We start from the raw sequence: 20,536 nt of genomic DNA, 5'->3' as shown, positions 1-20,536 counted from the left end.
TTATGGGTGATAGAGTGTATTGTGTTTATGGTAAAATAATACGATATCACAAAGCTTTATCGATTACGAGTAATATTAAGGTTGAAAGTATTGTGTGACTTGTAACCTTTATTCGAAACCTATAATGTATTAAGATATATAGATTACCTTGTCTTAGCGTGGGCGCATTTTCGAATTTCATATTTTATATTCATATAAACGAACGACGAATGGTTTCAGAAATATATCAATAACACTAAGGCAGTAAGTGACAAATATAATAAATATATTTGTCATTTGTCACATTTGACAAAATTCTACATGTGAGAAGTGCATCCATTATGAGATTCTCATATCATGGTCCTGCGTAGAACTTTATTGTTCATTTAATTGAGCTCTATCTGTTGTTAAAATAATTATCATAGCTTTTCTAATGTATGAATAGTCCTCTCTATTTTATTTTAGAAATCATTGTAATAGAATTTATACAATGTTTAGAACGACGTATGGTTGTATATATTGTACGGATTGCATCGTTGGAGTAAAATTTATATAATGGCTTTATTATAGTTGGTCTACTATTATTATGTGACGGTAGTTTCGACCTGACCTAATGTACTATCGTAACACGCGCATGTAAAAAGTAGTTGGTTGATAAAGATATATGCAGATAGTAATACAATGGCAACGCCATCCCTTAATTAAAGTTCTCGTTAACGATGTATAATAAATATTGCACAATATGCGTATCAGGGAAATACAGTGTAATGCTCGTACAGGTTTAGTGTAATATATGCTAGTGTTTACTGAAAACGTGCTATCTATAGCATATATTGTGTGCTATTGATGTGATTTTAATATTCATTTGAATTAAATTTGAAATGGGTTATGAGTTGAACGGACTATGAAGTTACGAACTATTTAACTAGTTATGTTATGAAGTAATTTATTCTTATCTGAATTGGCTACGAATTTGAGTAGTAGTGAATCAATCAACTTCAGTTATATCATATTACATAAATACAAAATATCGATATTGCTTTAGCACTTTTTTTATGAAGAAATATTATTAATGATAGTTTGTAGTTCAATTTTAGAATTTATAAAGCGAGTCCAGAATTTTTTTTGGTTATGATGTGGTATTCGATATTAATATATTCGCAGCATTCTTTTCTTTTTACGATATTATAATGCATTCAACATTATTGAATTGGACGCTGTAAATAGTATGATTTATAGTTTTCAATAAATCTTAGTTTCAATTAGGTGGCAACGGCACATTTAAGGTATATTTTAATGGTATATTGTTTTTTTTAACTGAAATTGCAACTTAGGAGTCCTATAATATGTTGTGATGTAGCTTTTTAGATGGCCAGCAAGGGTTGATCTATTTGTATTTGATATATTTTTATTGTTAAAATTTGTCTGATACTCACGGTTTGTAATTTGTATCCAGCTTTATTTTCAAATGAAAACTGATGCCGACTATTGCTTGACGTCGAACCTGAAAAAATCTGGTTGGAACACCAAAGCTCTAACCACTAGTCTGCTATGGGAAAACCCATGATGTACTAAAAAATTAAAACGTCAGATGAAATACGTCCGGAGTTTTGTTTTTTAATGACATTTATTTATTTAATGATATTATAATCAGTCTCATTCGTTTTTACTCCTCTGATATTCATTCACTACCAGCTACATAGTCTTGTAAAAAAGTAGGAACTATAATAACATATTTGCAACTTTTTGTCCATATTGTACGAACAAAATGACTTATAAAGCAAGGGCACAATTTTTAAGAAGGCTGTTCAAAAATAAATCGTTTAGTCCTCTTTGGGGCATTCGAACATAATACATAAGTTCAAAGGGAACAAATCATACATCGTAACCAACTTTCGAAAGGTTCAGAACGGGAAAAGAGGTCTTTTACCTGTGTATCATTTTGTCTGTTTTTAGAAGTAGTTAGAGAAGACGTTAAAAGCTTATCACCTTCGACAGGTTTCAATTTTCTTTTTTCTTGACGTCGAATGAACTACCCTATACTACTTGCAACATAGTGCAGTGACATTTTATCAAATGTAATAATAAGTATGTCATTTTGTCGGAAAGTAAACAAAAATGAAGACATAATCAAAATTTCATTAAACACCTGATTAATGCATTGAAATTGATCGAAATCACTAGTACTGGTATCAGTTTATAAGTTTTAATAGAAGTACATAATAAATAATAATAAATAAGACCCCAAAACATGAGAAAACCACCCTCAAAATAAACTTTTAAACGCTCGATTCACACTTGAACTGTTTACTGACTTTGGCAATAACGCTCAACATCTGACACTATTGTGATTATGGCGTTTCATGTTATACAGTTGCAGAAACGTTATTAAATCTAGCCAATTCTTAACACTTTGGGGACGGCTGTCCACCTCAGTGGACAAACATACTTTGTGAGGCACAGGCTATTTTATAAACAATGACTCAGTTTGCATCGAAAAGTTGAATAAATTACATATAGCAGTGATAAACAGTATTATATTTTGAAAATAATTTTAAGTTATTTTAGTAGTATTTTTAGCCTTTTTCTTTGCTATATGGTCTTTTTTAATATTTAAAACGACCGAGCGCTTTTAAATATGGCAAAACGACTGGTAAATTTTGTGAATTAAGCAGTAGTGAAGATGAGTTTCAAAAAAACATTCATACAGACAAATTTTACAAAATTACTATTCGCACCGATGATTGTGATGAATGTGATGATGATATTATCCAACCAACAAAAAGAAGAAGTTCGACAAAATAAATGAAGAGCGGAAGACATTAGCGAATGTGCCGATTCTCCTTCAATAATCGAGTTGGACATTCATCAATAAACACCCCGACTACAAATACCAAGCAATATAAGGCATCCAATAGATTATTTTACTTTATATTTTATACATGAATTATTAGACAATATAATAGAAAAAATAAACCATTATGGCAGCAAAAAAATGACCAAATATACTGACTAATCAGTGGCATATTCTAAATGCGAGTGAAAGAAAAAGGGATTGTATTGCCTATTCTAAGAGAAAAGCACTAGGAGGGAGGCGGCGAACAACATTTTATTGTAAAACATGTCAAAATCAACCAGCTATGCATTTTGGAAATTGTTTTGAACGTCACCATTCTTTATAAAATGATCAAAAATAAATTAATATTATAAATGTATGTCCTTCAATAACCACACATTTTTCTCAAACAAATTGCATAACATACACAATGAAATCAAGTTTACAGCCGGTATAGTAGATTGTTTTGAAATCGGTGCCGTCCCGAAAGTGTTAAATAAGTCCGCCATGCCATTTTGTCCATGTGTACCATTTTGTCCGTATTTCACCTAAATATTTGTTATGTTAACTATCTTGATAAAACGCATTAAATTCTTTCATGCAGCCGAATGCGGCTTTCGGTCCGCGGCCCATTGCTCACGATACGGCGTGTATCGGTCGGTTAGCGTGTGAGGAGTTGTAGTTCGGCCCGCGCGCACTTCGTGACGCGTTGAGGCAGTCCTGGTTGTCGCTCCGCGCTGCCGAAACGATATATGTCTGTATAGTAGCAGCTACCAGACGCTCCTTGCTCACACGCCAACCGGCGATCGATCGATCCAAATCCAGTGTACCTTTACGATCTATGTAATGCGGTGAAACATCGGAATTAGTGGTACATGGCATTGTGCCGTAATTTAAAATTTTTGAAAATCGAAAAAATTGATATTTTAAAAAATTTTAATTTTTGCAAAAAAAAACATTTTTCGATATGTATCTTGAAATATTTTGAAAATTTAAATTTTTTTTCAAAGCAATCACGCTCATGGCTGCTTTAGAGACGAAATATTGGAACTCGTAAGCGACGCGTCGTAGTCTAACGGTTAAATATTACAAATCTTAGTACGAAACCCATACAAATGTAAACAAAATTTATACTTCAGTTTTATAAAACATCTGAAAATTTTACGCGCATATGCCTGATGATTACTTTTGACCGCAAAATTGTATTTTTTTTTACTTTTTTTCTTAGATCTCCAAAACCACTAGTCCCGCCTCTCCAAAAATACAAAGAGTTCTCAAAGTTCTCATTTTGTCAATGCAAGTAAAATATTTTCTAAATCATTCAAACCGAACGCTTCGTTCTCTCTAAAACTGAAGTCCCTTTTTTGGGACTGTCGGTGACGCACCTTCGAAACGGCTGGACCTGCCTTGGCCAAAAACTAAACAGCACGTCTCCCCCATCAATAGAAATCGAATGATTTTTAAAAATTTTAAATAGTGTAATTTGTGCTCTCCAAATTTTGGATGAAAATTTGTATCTGAACATATATACATGCATACTACAAACATTCATACACACACATGCATCCATTCTAACAATAAGGTATGCCAAATTTTCAGAAACCTTTAAAACGTAATAATATGCAAACATTTTTATTTTCCATTTTTTGCAATTACTATAACTTACCCTCGTTAAGTTAATAATCAAACTCAGTTCATGAGAAACGTTCTATTATATTTATGATATTTTTTTGCTCATTCGCTCAAAAAATATTACAATCGAATAATAAGTTATCTGCTCAACGTGTGCTGGAATTTTTCTTCTTAAAAATATGAAGACAAGTACTAAAATTTGTCTTGAATAAAACTGTTTTATTTAATATGTTCTTATATCTTATAGTACATAAATTTTATTATGATTTTTTTAATTGGGCGTTCAATGATTTTGTTCAATAAACATTAGGTAGTTCCGTTAACCTGTGGCCTTCATTTTTCGTTATTTTAAATTTAAATATGGCTAATTTAAATTCACGAATCCGAAATAAATTAAATTAAAATTTATATCACATGTTGTTCCTAGTAAATTGCGCATTTTATTCATACAATTTTAATAATTGCACATATTGTTATTATGACGCAATGCAGATGCATAAGAGACAAGCGGCGCGATGCGTAGCAGTCGCTAAGCGCAGCGGACGTAAACCAGGATTCAAATTTTACAGATGATCATAAGCAATTTTTGATGTATTATCTTATATTTAAAATAAAAAAATCCTATTTTCTTATAAGAGTAATATGACCTCTGTAATTGTTAGTCCCGATGTGGAGATCAGTAACTGCGACGTTCATATAGACACAAAACTGACCATGAACTGTTCTTAAATTCTCAATTAGTTGACCTACCACAATCTGATCAACCAGTTGTTATAATAAAGAGCTTATGATCGGTGAATTGACTGCAAGTTAATTGGCAGTTGACGTATGTTCAACTGAATATCAATAGACGCACATTGTGAAGCCGCTCAACGCTATTAATCAACTGCGAACAATAGATTTCATAATGCTTTTTGAATGAAAAAGAAACATTTCAAATATTATATGAAGAACCATTCTATTGAAACATACTTATTTACAAATTAATAATGATAAACATGCCCACACATAATAATAATCGATCTACTTTCATGTATTAGTGTATTTAAAATGATGACTATTTTTATTTATTTAATAATTGTATTTTTTTGTTTCAGGTCAGTACAACTTGTTCTAGTATGCAATTAGTAAATGGTAAGATTTTACCTATTTTCAATCGTAATAGTAATAGTTATAATTACACAAGTTCACAAAATAAAAAAGTTGCCTGTATATTGGGTGTGCGGCATATATTTTCCGATGTATTTTACCGCTGAACACCAATCTAAAATCAAAATTGGCCGTCAAATGGCAAAAAATTGAATAGTTTTTAAAAAAATGACAAAATCTCCGATCTAGCAGTTCTTCTGCATAATAAACAAAATCTTGTATTTTTTCTCGTTTCCTGGTCTTTTTCGCAGTAAATGACTATTGAGTTTTAATTGATATAATTTATAAATTTATAATTTAATTGTATAATTCAACAGTAATTTGCAAACACATTTCCTCCCTATTACCGATGGGTAATCTGCAACCATGTTCACAATTTGAATATCTGGAAATGTGTTGGCAAAATACTGTTGTATTCTACAAAAAAATAACAGATCATTTAAGTGAATACTCAATAGTCATTTAAGGTAGAAATGTCCAGGAAACGATAAAAATTAGAACTTTTTTTGGGAGGTTTTGTCGTTTTTTTAAAAAAAAATGCCATTTGGGCCCCAATTTTGACTTTAGATTCGTATTAAGTGGTGAAAACTACATTGGAAAACATATGCCGCACACCCAATACAGACAATTTTAATTTTGTATACCTGTGTTATTTTTATGTGTTTTAATTATATTTTTTTTAATTTCTTCTGCCGAAAGAGGAGTATTTGTCTCAAATATCGTTTTAATAACTAATTTGGATTTTTCATATATGCAATCAAATAATACATTTTTGAAGATATAGAAACTTTTAAACCAAAACATTAAGATTTTATATTTGAACATCTTACATTATTATAACCCCTTAACTTTGGTGTATCAATCAAACGATTTTCAGTTTCCTAAATTTGAGTATCAAATATATTTAATTTAATTGCGTATTTCGCATTTAACTACCTAGCATCTTGTTGCTATCTAGATTTATGGTCTAATAAATTAAGCTAACATAACAAGACTCTCATTAATGAATTGAACGTATTAAATAATTTATGTTTTATTGTTTTTACTAAAAGTTGTATTCAAAAATATTTGAAGGAAATCCATATTCCTACGCCAACGTGTTCATTCCTCCGCCTGCCTTCAAATTTATACGTTACATATAAGTTGGTGGCCCAAAGCCAAATGTCATCATTTGGAAAATCGCCCATTCGTTCAGAGAGAGCGCTTTTTGGGATGAAAAAGGTTTTACGCTTTATTAATCCTTTTTATTGGGTGGTACTGATAAAATTTTAAATTTTACTTCTTTGAAGTAATAAATTTTATTTTCTGCCTTGTATGACAATATATTTACTTAACTAGAGAAAAGGGGTAAAATATAATAAAATTGCAGTTCAATATAAAGTTCATTCTACCGGGCATTAACAAAAATTGGGCTTACACACGTTCTCAAATGAGCTATAGGCACTAATAAATGATTTTTTAAAGACTTGTACGTTTTGGCTTATTCCCTAGCCCATCCTTATCGCTTAACAGTAGACAATATATTAGTCTTATAATCGTACATTTACCGTAGGAAATTAATATTATTTTAATGACAAATAACAATACGTGCTTACTGTATAATATAACATAAACATTAAATGTTTTTTTAACTATCTGTACTGAGAGCAAACTTATTAAAGAGCGCGATATTTTATGAGACTGTGGAGTTTATTAAAAACACATCATAATGTTTACCGACACTGGTGTATTGCACATTAAATGCGTTTCGAAGAGAGAAATTTTAATATTTTATACGATGTATTAAATGTATTAAAAACGAAACATAAAATAACGTGTCTAATCTTCAAAACGTTTAATTTTTTTTATTTATTACCCTATTATAAATTTTTCATTCAATCTCAATGTTGCTCTTCGAAATATGGCGAAAACGTGACTTAACTATGATCTGAAAATCTGCATTAAAACTGCATACTGTGCAAAGTTGTATGTGCTTACATTTATTTAACTTCGACTTTGCAATATTTATATTTTCTACCGCATTGGAAAACACTTTATGCCATGTATTTACAATGTTTCACTTGATTGTTAAAATTTATACAAGATTTTTTATTAACTGTTTTATTTACGCTACTTAAAACAGTTGTTCGCTTCCCAATCAGTGCTGATTTCACAGAGACTAAATGTTCTATAAATATAAATAATCTCATTTATTTCATAAAGACGTTCATAAATCATGTAATAAAACCCCTATGATTTGTATCATTACGTTTTGCCATGATTCTCTAGATTGTATGTGTTCTCCCAGGTTATCATGTTATATATAGATGTTAATTCGTAGAATCTCTCATATAGTTCATGTGAAATATGTCGCAAATAAATTAATCATAAATAAGATGTGTTTAAGATGCGGCGGGTCATGTTTTTCATTGTCTCGAATTAACTTTACAACCAACAAAATTGTATATTTGGAGCTGTCTGGTTAACACTTTAATCAGGAATTATTACCTTTATATGTTACAATTCACTGGCTCTCTTGTGTGTTAGTGGTTAGAGATGTGGGATTTGAATTAGAGGACCTCGAACAGCCTGATGTTAATAGAGTCGTCAATTTTTACTTGGAAATACAGAAAGCAATATGTTTCCAGGTGAAAATAACCCTTACACGCCATTACTGCAATAATAATTTTTGACTATTACAGAAATTGTAATAATAAAATTCACTGCATAACTGTTAGGGTTCCCATCTATAAAAGTCGACGTAGTTAGTTAAGTAAATTATTACAATTGCTTATGGAATCTATAACTTCTATGAATAATGAAAAAAATATTGCTCTGTATAATATTTAAAGTTAGATCTATGTTATTTATACTTTTATGTATTACGATTTGAAAATTTATTTTATATGACAAAAAAATGTGCGAGCTTATTATAGAAATGAATATGACAACAAAGCAATTACCTTGCCTTGGCCGAGAACTAATCTCCACGTCTCCTCATTAATAGGAATCAAATGTTTTTTTAATCATTCAAATCAGTTGATCCACGCTTTCGAAATCGTCGACGAAAAATTGTATCCGCACATACATACACACACACTACAACTGAGTCCAGAAATTAATTACGTTTACCGTATTGTTATAAAACATAATCTTTGATTTTTTTCTTCTAAGAGAAATTTGACATCTTGGAATGGCTCAAGTATTGAAATAATGAAAGTTATTTGAAATTACATATACCTATTACGTGACTTTGTTTTAATTATAGTTTTTAATACCAAGTTAAATATAATTTTTTGATATATCGAACATTTCTTACTAACTTGCTGAACTCAAAGTATCAATTTTGAAATGCAATACTACAACTATACTATTTGTATTCAATGCCATTCATTGTCTAATTTTAAGTTTGCTTACTGATTTTGTCATCTGTTCGTTTATAAAACACATATAAAATTTCACATAATTCAGAGTCTAATAGAATAGAAATAAAACTTGATTTTACGACAATAATATAACCAATAACTTCTAAATAACTGGTACAAATGTCGGGTACGATATCAGATACAATATTACATTAAGAAGTTTTCTTGGCTTTTTAAACATCAAAATATTTAGTTTATATACATAGTAGATACGCCGCTGGGTGTTGTTACTATTTTTTAGTTAATATTGTAAAATATTTATTGTTAGCAGTCTTCGCTAATTGTTAATAAAAAAACAGACTGCAGAATAAAATTAATAAAAAAAATATTTAGTTATTCATAAGTTTGTTTAAACTTACTTCTACATGGTGTGCGTTTTTAACTTAGATCCTGCTGATTTTGAATTTTGTTTTACGTGTAATATATATTCAAGGTAAAACTTTTAGCAAAATTAGTTATATTTCTAGTTCGCAGATTGAAAATATATTACTAAAAAACTTGGATTAAATGGTGGCTAGTGGTGCATGGCATCGTGCATTAACGGGGTATTCTAGTGTAGAAATTTAAAAAAAAATCGTATTTTCAAAGCATATTTATTCAAGAATATACGTACAAGAGATTTTTTTTTAAATTTGAATTATTTTTGGAGATAGAGCTGTTTGACCATGATAATCCTCTTCTTTTTGCGAAACTTTAAACGCGTGTTACTCAAACCCCCTTTTTTTCAATATGAAGCCACGAGTTCCACAGAGCCGATTTACTTGAAATTTTCAGAGAAGGTTCTTTATAGACTTTTCTCTGACATATCTCATCCCCAAATTTAAATTTTTACTATATTTAAAAAAATCGAGAAACTGAAAAAAGTGGTAAAAAAATGTTTTTTAAAAAAGTCACCATTTTGTCAAAAAAAAGTTAATTTAATCATATGCCATTTCGACATCATTCTAGATTAATATATATTTTTTTGCATTTCGTATTACTATGAGAGTTGCAATCGTGGACACGGTCACGTGAAAATTTTTTATGATCCCCCCACTTCAACAACTGATAATTTTTAAAATTATTACAATATTAAATTATTAGGTTTTTCTAATGAAAATGGTCTTTATCAGATGTCGAGTTAGCATTTAAAATTATTCCTGTAAAACGATGTAAATCTTGATTTAACAAATTGACGTGACAGTATTTATCAAACATTGCATGCATATATTAATGTAGTCGTAGATAAAATATTTAATTTTTGAGCATTGTTTAATGTATTTGGCAATTTTACTTATTGAATAGTAACTGATATACCACATTCAAGCTTTCAATTAACTATATCTATATTTCCTGTTCATTTCCAACTGAGCAACCAATAATACTTGTAGAAATATTGTATTAATAGTTTTGTTTATTATGACCTTTAAATAATTCATCTCTATATTAACTGCGATAACCTCGGGCATATTGAATTTATATGTGTGAATATAAAACGCTTATACATAATAAACGGCTGAGTTGCTTTTGAAGTCGTCATTTGATTAGAGCGTTATATCTTTAATAATAGAGCTTCGTAATAATTTTATTTTACTAAGTTAATATTATAATGTTATGAATCTGCCATGTTCATATTATTTTATGGGTTTATTTCTAGAGTATTGAGTTGACAAAGTATATCGGACAAAAATAAATTATATTTTAATGGCTTCAAATTAATTTCTGAAAACTTTATTTTTGTTTGAAAAGTACTTAAGTTATATACTGCATAGTCGCAAAATTCTGAATTTTTTGTTCACATTTCCTACATCAGCAGAATATCAATCTACGCCCAAAAAACATAAAAATACAATTTTTTCGAGAAATTTTGAGTTAATTTTTCATCGTAAAGTCGAAAAAACTATACTTTTGTGCACCGCTTCCTTGAAGCGGGCAAACAATATGCAAACGAGACTTTGACTAATTTTACAATAAAGAATATTACGAAAAAAATATTTATTTTCGTGAATAGTAAATGGTTTGTATAAGATAGCCACTGGTTTTCTTACTTCTACAAGTTTTTGTCGATTGTTATCTTTTATTTTTGATTCCACAACGTTTATGATTATGTGTACTAGTTGCTATGTTAGTTTAGATTTTATGATATTTATTCATTTTATTACCAGCTAGAGAATATTTTCATCAACAAGTGAGTCAAAACAAATATTATATTCCTATCTATAAATAATAAATTACTATCTATGTAGACACAAAACTACGAAAATAATCTATTTGTTGCGCACAATAATAAGGATTTAATCGCATCGCATCAGGTTATCAAAACGTCTCTTTTATGGCGTACAGATCTATTAAGCGCTAATTTGAATTATGATGAGCGGTTTTGCAACTATATAATGGATTTCGATATTAATTTCTATTATTTACTCATATATAACAAACCGATAAATACCGAAATACATTATGCTGTTTCCTGAATATAACAAAACTTTGTAAGTGTTACAGGGCGAACATTTGTTAAAAATGGTTTGACTATCTAATTCTTATATTTATACTATTTTATTCCAATAATACAATATAGTATTAAGTCAATTTTATTAAATCCCGAAGGAGAATTTTGTTTTCATCAAAAAATCCGATTTGTTAATTTTATGTTTTCTCGACGTTTCCAAGCCATTCTGAATCGAATGAGGCCAAATTTGGAAAAAGTATGTATGTGTGTATGTGTATGTGAACAGATTTTTGCCGTAAATCGACGTTTTCTCAAATTTAAAAGCCATTCGATATATCTCAATGAGGACTATCGTTTGTCAGTTTTGTGCGACGATCTGCCAAGCCGTTTCTTTGTAATATGGAAAATGTGTTAAACTTTTTGTTCACATTTAAGCTCATACTACCGAATCGATTTTAAAAAATCAAAAACTGTGCGAAAGATATTAGTTGGTAATGTTACTGACTATTTTCAGGTGAAAATCTTCCGAAACGTTTTCTTGTAATTAACTGTTGAAAAAAAAATTAAGCCGATTTTCACGAAACTTTATTTGGCGATATATATTATGGTCTTATAGAACCTACTGAAAGATAACGGCCTTACGATAAGTAGTTTAATTTCAAAAATTGATCAAATGAGTATTTTATTTTTGACGTTTGTTAAAATTAAAATTAGACGATTAACTTGGTATAATGATAGAGTAGTTGGTCTAAATGAACATACTAAACCATTAAAGTCCTATGGAAACTGATTCAATTATAAAAAGCATTGATTTGTAAAAATTTGCTTTTAGAAAATACTCTGAGTTCAGATGTTCGTTCGTTTTCAATAATGTGTAATAAATTCATTCGGAATACTTTTAATTACTCATAAATTAATTTATTTTTTATTGATTGATTTGGATTATTTACACATATCGGGAAATTCATGTAACTTGCCTCAAGTCAAAATACCAATACCAACTATTTTTTTTAACTTAATACTATCAAACATTTTGATTGATTGATTTCCACCGCAGATATCTCAAAAACAAGTAAAGTTAAGAATTTTTTTACAACAATATTTGAAGGTAGAGGGGAGAAGATACATAACCAGCCATTACCATAATACGTGTTTGAAAATCCACAGCAAAAGTATTTTCTTTTGTTGTTAGTTTCTTTTGTGTGAGCACTGTTGTTTAGTTTACGAGATTTGAATATGATTTTTAAGTATATTAATTATATACCTATAAAAGCTTACACGTGGGTGGTGTGGAAAGGACCAACTGAACTTTTACCCTGGCAAAGGTGTAAACAATGAAAAATAGTAAATGAAAAAGTAGTTAAAAATGCAACTTTACAAGAGATAAATTAAATAAATTGTTATTCCAACTTTGCTGATGAATATTTCTGACGAAATACCAGATCAAAGTTGTATACAGTGTTATCTCTGCGAAAAATGTACCCATAAAATTTAGATTTTGCATTGGTTAAACAATATAGCTATTATTTAGTAAAATCCCTTTTGGTCCTGTTCGGCCCGTGGCCGCCCCATTTTACCTCGTCTATGGGGTAATTAAAATCCGAATTATTTTTTGATATTCAAAAAAAAATTTTTTTTTGAAAATTAAAAAAAATTGAATTAAAAAAAAAATCTTTCTCCAAAAGCGACCATTTAGACAACACAAGCAGAAAGTTTTTTGAATTATACAAATCGTATGCTTAGTTCTCTCGAAAACAGCTCTAGCTTTAGAAAAGAATGCGACAAAAGTAAAAAATCCCTCCCTGGTTTAATTTTCATATTTAATGTAGCAAAACAAAAGTCGTGAAGTTAATATTTAACACCGTACGACACTGCCCGGCAGCGTTCCCGTGCATAGGCAAACACATTATTTAATGTCATGCACATATATTAGAGTCGAGTTCAGCGTGGCCTTGCAAATACTTACGTATACAATAAAACTTCCAACAAATAAAACGACGGACGTCATTTTTGAAAAAATCGGTATTCCACAAATTCTTACCGTTTTAACTAGAAACCACTTCTAACTTGTAGACAACTTATCGTGTTCGTGATTGTGCTAATTATAATGCGTTGTTTATATTGTTTGAGCAGAAAAACTGTTTGTTTGGCGTGATACGTTTTACGCAAACGCCGAGCGTAATAATTATATATTAATTTATTCTTGATTTAAGCGTGTTGTTTTTCATACTTTTATTGGAATACAAGAGACTCATGAAATCATGCAGATTGTCTGGTTCAACGACAATTGGTATGAGCAAGATGGTCCGAATTTGTACGTGTCGAAAGCCGGAAAACAAAAAGATAAATGAACTTCCATGTGATTTTTTTATTCTCTATTTTATTTACAACTGTCCTGTTAAGGACATTTAATAAATTTGGGGAATTTACAATTGTCAGCCGTAAAGGGACATTGTATACTAAATGGGACTGTTGGAAATACAATAATATTAACAATATTTTATAGATAATGATATAAACTTAACTATTTACTTATAAATAATTATAAAGAATTACTAAGTTATTTCAATCTTTATCTAACAAATGGATGACTTAAATCCAGTGGCGCTTTTTTTCACCCTTCGTCGATAGTTCTATGTTATTAAGGAGTTTATTAGTGAATTTGGGTGGCTGATGAGCTTGTTTCTATATTTATGTGCTGTTCTTGTTATTACATGTTTTATGGTTGGTGTGTTACTTCTATGTAATGAATGTACAAATTAAATTATAAGTAAAATAAATCATATATTTTTTGTGTGTATTCATTGTATTTTTTAACTTCCCGTAGGGTGAGTTATAGTAATCGGCCAAAAATAGAAAATAAAATTTTTAGCATATCTTCACGTTTCAGAGGTTTTTGAACATTTTGGCATACCTCAGAAAAAATAGATGTGTGGAGACAATTTTCCGTTAAAAAAAACATTTGATTTCTATTGATGGGGAGACGTTCTGATTTGTTTTTGACGAAGACGTAAAGCGACTTCGGAGATATGGAGCAAAAAGTTTTGAAAATGCCAGTTTTTAAGAATACGGATCAACCGATGTGAATGATCCAAAAAAAAACATACGATACGTAATGATGGGGAGAAGTGGTGATTAGATTTTGGCAAAGGCAGGACAAGCCGTTTTGGAGATATAAGCTAAAAATGCAAAAAATAGCATTTTTTGAGATAACTAAACATGCGATTTGAATGATTTAAAAAACTTTCTGCTTGTGTTGACTAAACGGTTGCTTTTGGGGAAAGATTTTTTTTTAATTTTCACTTTTCTTTTTGAGTATCGAAAAATAATTCGGATTTTAATTCTAATTCTAGCTAAAGTTCTAAACATTACTTATATACTTCAAATAAATGATTTTTTCTTCAAATGTATGATTTCTCTAACTTACCCTACCGGAAGTAATAAATAGAGTGTCAAAACAAGCACAATGTCACTAAAATTTGATTTGTTCTCTACATAATTTCCATTCCAGTCTTATGTCTACCCATGTTCCACGGTCAAAGGAAAACGACATATTCAGATATCTAGTTCCTTCACATTTATACATATAAGAATATATTTCTGCAACGTGTCGCCAAATTTATGATGATTAATTCAATAAGTTTGGCCCGTTTTGTATTATTTGAATCTGCAACGATGTGCGATGCAAATGAAGAGACATTTCGCTTCCGACTCGAAATCCTTGAAACTAAGTGTGATACCAATAATGTTGACTAGAATATTTTAACTGCTAATTTTATGACTGCGTCAAGAACAACTTTTGAACAAAATATCTAGTGACATCAAAATGAATAATTTTAGCCTGTAATTTAGCATTACCGGATTCCAATCGTAATTATTGACAAAGTATTTTATTTGCATTCATAATTTCATTTACATTCACTAGAAAAATAACTCGTCAGAAATAAATTTCCCTTTACAAAAGTAGTGATAAGGATTCTTGTTCGGTCTGTGACATTGATGAACAAATTACGAACTCCAACATATCGTGTACCGTGAAATATAATATTTATGATGTTTTTTTTCTCGCTTGAAAACACAAATTGTCGCACAAATGTTTCCGTATTGTTAGTTTTAAAACAATTGTATGTTTTAAAACTTTGAAATTCTTTCAAAAGCAGGTCCAGCATGTAAGAAGATCTAAAATTTTCAAATTTTTCAAAAAAAATTATATATTTCAAAACAGACCTTTTTACCCTTTATTTCAATATTTATCAAATTTATCAAGCCTTTTCAAAATTTTCAAAAATATTCAAAAAATTCAAAATTAAAAAAAAACAATTTTGCTGTTCTGAGCTTTGCAAGTTGCAGCAATTTACTTTGAGGCACGATGCCATGCACCACTAGTTGGACATTGGCATTGGTTAACTATATAGTTTAGCACTAATATTTCTATTATATTTAATGAATTTGTACAACTACATTACAATTTTTTTCTTTCTCATTAGATACATAATTCGAAATTTGAACTTTTTATGTTACTAATTGTCAGGAACTAAATAAATGAACTCAATAATATTTTTTTACGATATTTCAGAAATTGATAAAAACCGTTTTCTTTTTAAAGTATTTTATGTAAAGCTTTTTTAATACTTTTTCAGTTATGAAAGATATTTCAAATATAAAATGAATATCAATGTGTAATTACAGTAAATCTAAGGTAATAATTCTTGAATTGAATATTTCTATTTTACCACCTTGCACACTTTATTATTATATTTCTGCATCTTGCTACATCATATAATAATAATATATATAATTTATATAATATATATATATATATATATATATATATATAATTTTAAGTAATCTAAAATTTAGATTTAATTAGATAACGTTCGGTCAAAAAACTATTAACTTTCCGTAGGGTAAGTTATAGTAATCGCAAAAAGATCGAAAATGAAAATTTTTATATATCTTTACGTTTCAAAACCTTCTGAACATTTTGGCGTACCTAACCTAAAAATCTTCTTCCGTATTATTGCTGATATTAATACAAAATTATAATGTTTCAGGAATCACTTAACATTTATATGATCGTAAGTTTCATAAGTAATATCAAAATAAAAATTTACCGGTATTACGAAGGACTTTATTATAGAATATTTAGCGAAAAATATAAAATTAATTAACAAATCAAATAAATTTTGATATTATTTACACGTAAAATTATAAATATCAAATAAAAAAAATAAAAAAATATATATCTGAATCGGGAATTGAACCCCGGAGCAAAAATTAGTATTCCACGACGATAGCCACTCGGCCAGTCTGTTGCTGATAAGGAAAAACATCGCAAGCTATGCATGCCGCGCGCTGCTACAATGCAAACTTTAATTAATTTTTATAATTAAACCGCTTCTCATAGGCCTCTAATATTTTACCGGAGTCAGTTTGGGCATCAAATCTACCATTGTGCCAAGTTTCATCAAAATCCGAGACGAGCAACGCGCGGGTTCTCCTTTTTAGAAAAAATGGATGTATGTGTGTATGTGTGTGTGTATAGGCGGATACAAATTTTTGTCGACGATTTCGGGAACAAGGTTCAACCGATTTCAATTATTCAAAAAACATTCGATTGCTCTTGATAAGGAGACGTGCTGATTAGTTTTTGGCATGGACAGGTCTAGCCGTTTCTAAGATACGGGGCAAAAAGTGCCACAAACGGTAACTCAGTTTTTAAGAGAACGGAGCGTCCGATTTTAATAACTCAGGAAACATTTTACTTGACAAGATGAAGAACTGATTAAATTTTCGTAATGGCAGGTCTAGCGGTTTGGGAGACCTAGTGAAAAAAGTGAAAAAAATACCATTTGGCGGTCAAAAATAATCATTAGACATGTGCACATCAAATTATCAGATATTTTATAGATAATAAAGAAGTATAATTTGTGTTTCCATTCTTATGGGTACCGTACCAATGTTTATCAGTTACGCGCTTCGATATTTCGGCTCTATGTAGTTACAGCAGTACGATTGCTTGGAAAAAAGCTCAAAATTTCCAAAATATTTCAAAATAAAGAAAACATTTTTTTTTTCAAAACCTCTTTTTTTTCTAAAAAAGTAAATTTTTGGCAAAAATTTATAGTTTCTCAAAACTCTAATATTTTCAAAGTAAATTTTTTGTTATGTTAACCTTTTTAAAAAAAATATATTTTTGGAACGGGAAGTTCCAGCAATTTGCCTTAAGGCACGATGCCATGCGCCCCACTAGTTTTCGTTATTTGATGAGCCAGTCGTGATGTAGTAGTAAAGAAAGTGCAAATTCGATCGGGTTTGATACCAACCTCGTGAAACTTGCTATAAAGCAGTATGATTTCAGGTTATATATTTCAAATATGATCTCTAGTAAAGTCGCCTTTCGGAGGCGTTCCTGCAACATATAAGCTAGGAAAACTGGTTGAAAAAATATTCAACAAAAACAACATGCGGAACACGATCATTATAGTTCTGATTGCTGTTATAATATAAAAATAAATATATAAAAAAGTCCTGAGTGGTATAAACTTTAAACGTCTTTGTGTGCGGAAGTAATTTTGAGCATTGATCATCTCTTAGGTGGTAATTAATTAAGAACATGGTGGTGTGTGGCTTTGAAAAATAAATAATGTGTTGATTATACTTATGATTTGCTTTAGACACCGATTCGCAAAATAGACCAATGTTATGGCAGCGCTATGTTACGTAGAGTTTTTCATATAAAATGGTACTAAAAACTGTGAAAATGCTATGTGTTTTGCCGATTGCTGTGCAGTCAGGCGTTTTAGAAAGAAAATCTAACTTACATTAGCATAAGTGCATCTTTGTCATATGCCCTGGTAAAATATATATGAAGTTATATTTTATGTACGCCTAATCGCATAGCAATTTTGACAGTTTTTAGTACCATTTTACATGAAAAGCGCATCGTAACCTAGCCTTCTCATTTATAATCTAAACAAATCAATAATGTGAAGTAAAGGGAAATAATAATAATAATAATAATAATAATAATAAATAACTAACTATAATAATAATAACAAATAAATAGAAATAATAGTTATGAAAATTATAAAAAAAAAAAAAAACAAATAAATAAAAAAAAAAAAAAATAATAATAATAATAATAATAATAATAATAAATATTATAATAGAATAGAAAACTGTTCCATTGATCAGTTAACTAATTAGTTAATTAAATAAATTAATATAAATCATATGGAAATTTTCTCTTCAGTCTTCTAGAATTAGGGATCTCGAGTAGTGCTGAAACTATGTGGTTTGGGTGTGTTTCCAGTTTTAAGTGATGGTGAAGGCTATTGCTGCTAATTACATCCACAATATATGGAATGTTAAGATCATTGTGGATAGTTTGATTGCGATTTGTCTCAAAATCATTGATTGGGCACGTTGTATAAGAACTATATTGGACTTATTAGCACAACCCCAAAGTTCAATGCCGTATGTCCAAATTGAATCGGACCCTTAACTTGTTTTTCTTAAACATGACCACCAAAGTTAAAGTAATTATCGAGTTAAAGTAATTATCGAGTGTTATCTACCACCTGTTTTTTAGTTTTTACCGTATGCTCCATAAATGCAAATGCGCCACTGCCGAGAAGGCATAATATGATTACGATTCTGCGCATTAAATGTGATAAATAGGCGAGGATGATTTAAGGATGTAATGTCTGTAGTCGTTTGCCTTTCTCCTGACTTTGATCGGTGTTAAAATGATTACACCGTTATTTGTTTAGATCTCCTCTTGCCTGCCCTCCTGTGTATGTTGTGGCGTCAGTGTATGGACTCAAGGTCGACATCTAAAATTAAGTGACGTGACCTCAAACATCCGTTGAGTGTCTGCGCTTTGTATATCATTCGCATATTTATTCACGAACTCTGAAACTCTCGGCTCTCTAGACTGAAAACACTTGTCGTGTGTTTTTGTTGTGATGATAACTATCGTTAACGCAATGCCTAGACAGCGCAAATAGCGAAGGCGGGCGGACCTTTAGTAATGGTAATGGGAGAGCCGGTGGAGGAATCGCGATGATTCCTTGACAATTGGAAAATGATTGAGCTATCTTTTAACCATTTGCGCCCGGCTCTGATTCAAAAGCAATCTACCAGCAACTCGGTGCCGCATTCTGATGAGAACGTATTTGCTGCAAATTTGATAGTATTGTGTAAGTTATGCAATTTGTTTTATATGAATGGACATTGAAGAACATACATTTCCAATAATATCTGTGGTTTGTTTCTGCCACAGTATGGTATAATTTGGAGAAAAATAAATCACTACACGATTTTCTGAACGAATTAGAAGAACGAATTAGAAGAAAAAGGATGACTAGGAAGGAGTTTGGCAGTAATAAATATATATTTTGTTTTTAAATAAATTAAAATTTTGCTTTAAGCAATTCAAATTATGTTGATTATAGTTTGAAAATTACAATGTATTGAAATAATTGTATTATTGATTAATAAATATATATAAAAATAATAAAAAAAAAAATTATATCTAAATTTATTTCTTGCAGTATTTAGAGTTTAAAGCAATTTCCAAAATTATAATTACTTACGCCGTGACATTTATTTTATAATTTCACTGTAAAATGTATATATCATTTTTTATGTCTTTCTCTTTTTTGATGAATTTACGAATTGCTTAGTCGTTTTGCTGTATTTAGTAAAATGAGATTATATAATAAAAAAGGTAAAACCTAGAAATTAACTAATAAATTAAATTAATAACTGCATAGATTTATTCTAAGAATGAACAACCTTTTTCAACTCACAGCTCGCATTTAACCCCTTAACTTACAATTTAGATTCGAATATGTCGGGCCAAAGTTGTTCAAGGTGGCGCGGTGTTATGACTATTTTCCCTCATAGTGTACGGTTTATCACAAAAATAAAAATAATTTTGTGTTTTATAGTTTCGTATGAATAAATATTTTATAATACTAGAGTTCACCATACCGGGCCATGCCCGAAATACGTAATATTTACTTTAAAATTTCCTTTCAAAAATTTGATATATACTAATAAACATTATAATGTATAAATACTAAATCTTACAAAAGTAAA

General features: G+C 29.8%; 1 protein-coding gene across 4 annotated transcripts in view; it reads left to right on the top strand.

Annotated features, from left to right (window-relative positions):
• LOC113378424 (protein cycle-like) overlaps nt 1-20,536 on the top strand; it is a 322,860-nt gene that overhangs the window by 258,247 nt on the left and 44,077 nt on the right. The window contains exon 2 of one of the 4 annotated variants that reach the window (XM_026618952.1): nt 5,545-5,581. The exons of the other annotated variants lie outside the window; for them this stretch is intronic. The gene's annotated coding sequence lies outside the window, so the exon portion shown is untranslated. The remainder of the gene's footprint in view (nt 1-5,544; nt 5,582-20,536) is intronic. 4 annotated transcript variants of the gene reach the window in all.

The sequence above is a fragment of the Ctenocephalides felis genome, unplaced genomic scaffold, assembly GCF_003426905.1.
Source record: "Ctenocephalides felis isolate EL2017-DRISC unplaced genomic scaffold, ASM342690v1 CF-g0.4_SCAFFOLD_01886, whole genome shotgun sequence".
Lineage (NCBI taxonomy): Eukaryota > Metazoa > Arthropoda > Insecta > Siphonaptera > Pulicidae > Ctenocephalides > Ctenocephalides felis.
Note: the sequence above shows the minus strand (reverse complement) of the source record. Positions and strands in the feature narration are given on the sequence as shown.